We start from the raw sequence: 5044 nt of genomic DNA, 5'->3' as shown, positions 1-5044 counted from the left end.
AAAAGGTATGACTAACCACTCATATAATCAAAACTTAGTTTCAAATGCTGTTTTCCATTCATCCCCCAATTTCATACGAATTTGATGGTATTCACTACGCAAATCAACTTTGGAGAATATTGTAGAGCCACTCAATTCATCAAGCATATCATCTAGCCTAGGAATAGGATGACGATAACGAATAGTAATATTATTAATGCCTCTACAATCAACACACATACGCGATGTACCATCCTTTTTCGGCACTAGAATAATAGGAACATCACAAGGACTAAGGGATTCGCGTATATAACCTTTGTCGAGAAGCTCTTGTACTTGACGCATAATCTCCTTCATCTCCTCTGGATTGGTACGGTATGGCGCACGGTTTGGCAGTGAAGCACCGGGAATTAAGTCAATCTGATGCTCAATCCCTTGAATAGGCGGTAATCCCGGCGGCACGTCTTGTGGAAAGACGTCAGCGAACTCCTGCAAAATGTTAGTGACAGCAGGAGGCAAAGAGGAAGGCACGTCCTCGAATGAAAATAATGCCTCTTTGCACACAAAAGCATAGCAAACAGATTTGCTGAAATCTAGCTCATCAATATCAGATTTGGTGGCAAATAAACATGCACTTTTCAATTTAATTTCAGAAGCAACACTAGATGGTGTATTAGTAGGCTTCATTTGTTGCTCAAATTCTTTTGCCACAATCTGATTTTCACTCTTATTCTTCTCCTGTTTTGCTTTATTAGCTCTATTAATATCATCTTTCAAAATGGAATGAGGAGTCATAGGAAGCAAAGTAATATTTTTATCCTTATGAACAAGAGTATACTGATTGTTTCTACCATGATGTACAGAATTTTTATCAAATTGCCATGGTCTACCAAGTAATAAGGAACATGCTTGCATAGGTACCACATCATAATCAACATAATCAGCATATGTAGAGATACTAAAATGCACACGAATAGTACGTGTTACCTTAACCTTGCCATTGTTGTTGAACCATTGGATGTACTAAGGATGTGGATGTGGTCTTGTGGTGAGAGAAAGCTTCTCCACCATCTCCATGCTAGCCAAGTTTTTGCAGCTCCCTCTGTCTATGATGAAGCGCACAGAACGTTCCTTTACAACTCCCTTGGTATGGAACAAATTGTGCCTCTGATTTTTCTCAGCTCGTGTGACCTGCACACTCAAAACACGTTGAGCAACTAAACATTCATACCTGTCAGCGTCTTCAGGAGCCATGTATTGCGTCTCATGATCAGAATCATCTCCACCATGTTCTTCACGTGTAATAAGAGCCAAAGTCTCCTCATCATAGTCACTAGCGGACTCATACCCACCATCCTCGGTAGCAATCATCACACGCCGAGATTTGCATTCTCTCGCATAATGACCTCCTCCCTTACAACGACGACAAATAATATCACTTGTGTGCCCTGTTGATGCTATGGAAGAAGAAGAACGCTGTGCAGGCCCCGCAGGTGCGCTCTTGGCAGATAATGGTGGTTGTGCCTGTTTTCTTGTATGATGGCTGGAGGTGGCACCTGATGGAGGTGCTGGTGTAGTTGAAGTAGAAGATGCAAGCGGTGTCCATGATGAAGGTCGGCCTGCAGAAAAGTTAGTTCGCACCAATGCTTGTTGATCCTGCACTTCACGTTCAGCTTTACAAGCAAGATGGAATAAACGAGTGATATTAGTATACTCCTTATAGTCTAGAATGGTCTGAATCTCTCTATTTAATCCAGCCAGAAAACGTGCAAGCATAGCTTCATTCTCCTCAACAATACCACATCTAATCATGCCAGTTTGTAATTCCTGATAATATTCTTCTACAAAAAAATTTCCTTGTCTTAAACGCTGCAATTTTTGAAGCAATTCACGTTGATAATATGGTGGAACCCAACGCGTACGCATAGCAGTTTTCAAAGCAGCCCAAGTAGTTGGAATAGGATATAATCTACAATGTTCAGACCACCGTACACATGCAAAACTAGTGATAGCACAAACAGCAGCAGCAACCCTTCTCTCCTTAGGATATTGTAAACATGTAAATCGTTGTTCAGTTTCTAACTCCCAAGTAAGATATATATCAGGAACATATCTACCCTCAAATGGTGGAATATTCAATTTCAGTTTAGGAATATGGACATCATCTCGTACCTGAGGTGGTGGTGCGGGCCTACCATTGCGAATATATACCTGAGGTCGACCTGCTGGTGGTGGTGCTGGTGGCTGCACATAGTTCTGATTTTGATCAACCTCATCCTCATAATCGCCCGCATATTCATCATCCTCCGCATCAGCAGCAGGAGCCACAGAAGTATCAATAGCAGCACCAACAGTTTGGCCAGGCCGAAGAAGTACACGGCTCGCTCGGCGGAGGGCTGTTTCGCGAGCTGGAGGTAATTGTTGTTGTTGTTGTTGTTGTTGTTGTTGTTGTTGTTGTTGTTGTTGTTGTTGTTGTTGTTGTTGTTGTTGTTGTTGTTGTTGTTGTTGTTGTTGTTGTTGCAGAGGTGCGGCAGGTGCAGCCGGTGGTTGAAGACGCGCATGCAGTTCATTAAATCTGTTATCGAGCTTTGTTTCGAACGTCTTCTCAAGGCCAGTGATCTTCTCCATGGCCTCTTCAAAATTGTTCAGCACATCTTGCACCTGTTCAGTCATCATTTGCTGAAACTTATCATGAAGCTCCTTGTTCGATAAGTTCTCCTAGTCAATCTCGTCGGCTTGTGATCCTGGCATGGTTAGCAGCAATAGAAACACACAAGAATATGATCCTACAGACTACGAACAAGTGGTGGTGGTGGGTGTCACAAATCCGTCAAGCAAAACTCAAATTCTTACCAGTTCTTACCCAGCAACAGGCGGTGATCGGCAACCGTTGTAGTCAAAACTCTCAAAGCTTGGATAGAGCGATTACCAGGGAGAGTCAAACGCACGACGTAGATGTATGTCGAGCTGGGAAGGCTTATAATATGGTAGCAAAAGGGGTCAGCAATAATCAATTCAGAGATGCAAAGTTGAATAAATGCTCAACGACGGTACTGTGCTGGTCCTAGGCTAGACCGTGCTAGAGACGCGAGCCTAGAACACTAACAAAATCATGGCGCTACACGTAAACAAGGGAAAAGCACACTTTGGAATTTTTTTTTCGCTCTTTTTTTGCGTTGTTTTTTTTGCGCTGCTTTTTTTTGTGAAAACTCACTATAATGGCGAGTGTCTCAAAACTCTTCCCAGGTCAAACTGACAGGATGGGCACGAAATTTTTTCGACCAAAAGTTTTTTTTTCAACTGCCCGGACCCAAAAACTGGAAACGGGTCAAAAAAAAACTTTCTATAATGGCGACTGGCTCAATACGCTTAGAAACACCTAAAAATAGGATAGCCAGAATTTTTTTCGACAAATGCATTTTCGGAAAATTTTGGGCCTAAACGGAGGGTGGTTTCCGGACTCCTTTTTTTTTAAACCTACTCCGGCAAGGAAACACGAACCGGAAACTAGATGGATCTCGAAAACAAACCTAATATGCAAGGAACTCGGATTGGTGGTGGATATATGGTGGTGGTATATGGCAGCGGTGGTGGTATATGGCAGCGGTGGTGGTAGCGGTGGTAGTATATGGATATGGATCGGTGGTGGTATATGGATACGGATTGGTGGTGGTATATGGATACGGATTCGGAGTGGTGGTGGTAGGTGACAGGGACGATGATGATGGTGCGATGGCGGCGTGACAACTTATGACCAGAACTCGAAACTCTAAAAGACTAACGCTAAGACCAGCAACTAGACATGATGATGCAACCGCAAATTCAACAAAGCAAAACCCGAAAAAAGATTATGCAAAGGCTCAGATTGGTTCGGATATGATGAACTAACCCTAAATTTTTTTTGGCTTTTTCGTGGACTGTAGGTATGAAGAACAGACTCGATCTAAACTGCGAAAAACTGTAAAATCTCACCGAGCAACCTGGAAATCTGATACCATTTCATAGAGGCAAAGGTGTCCCGTCTTACGATGAGATGATGGATTTCGCTTTGGTGGAAGTCGACTTTGACGATCCGACTACGAACGTGCGAGGACGTCCCGCCTTAGCAATCGTTAAACCAACTCTGAGAGGTTATTGACCACGCCGGAGCATGATCAACCTGACCACGAGGGTATGTTTCTTGCGAGCAAACAAAGAACAAGCAAGAAACTAAGATTGCAATCTGGATATTGCGAATATAAGATGAAAGCTTTATTGATCAAGGTGGGGTTCTGTGACGCCTTTGTCTGGTCGTTGAACACAAACGAAGTACGCGAAGTTGCAGCTATGGCGAACTTTAATCTAAACAAAACCCAAAGTCTAAACGGTGCCCTAAGGGCTGTATATATGGAGGAAGAGAGGGGGAATTTGTGGCCCTTGGTGGAGGGGTCCAAAATCAACCCTATCTCTTGTTTCCGCACACATACGGACTCTAAAAATAGCCGATACTAATGTATTTTGAAATTACATGGGCCTGGCCCAATAAAAAGGTGACGCAACACCTATAATAGCCTCTGGACGAAATTTATGAAGTGGCATCTTGTATATTTCGTCCAAGGCTTCATGCACTCGTTATGGTGGCTTCAAAGACCTGAAATCATCACTCGTAACTCCGTTCTTGTTCCCCTTGCGCATGCCATCATCTCCATGCCTTTTCTTGCTCCAATGTTCATCCTTCTCCAAGCTAGGCCCTTCATTTGTAAGCAAAACAAATGTATCCAATTTAGGCAGCATCATATTCTCATGAACATTAGAATCATTACCAAGAAACGAAAGTACCTGGTAATTTAGCTGGCGTGCGCGAGCTCTAGTAATTGGTCCAATATGTATAGCAGCAGGGGCTGTGGGTGTAACAATGGTATTGATGTCCTCATCACTCTTGTGCTTGGTGAGGCGATGGAAGGTCCATGGGGATGACCGAAGGATGCTCTACATCAGAAAAGTTTGTCAAAGTTTAATCATTGATGTTAGCAAGAAGACGTTAGTTTAATATATTGGAATTGGAAAACCTTGTCAAAATTTGCTC

This window comes from Triticum dicoccoides, chromosome 2B (genome assembly GCF_002162155.2).
Source record: "Triticum dicoccoides isolate Atlit2015 ecotype Zavitan chromosome 2B, WEW_v2.0, whole genome shotgun sequence".
NCBI classification, from domain to species: Eukaryota; Viridiplantae; Streptophyta; class Magnoliopsida; order Poales; family Poaceae; genus Triticum; species Triticum dicoccoides.
Note: the sequence above shows the minus strand (reverse complement) of the source record.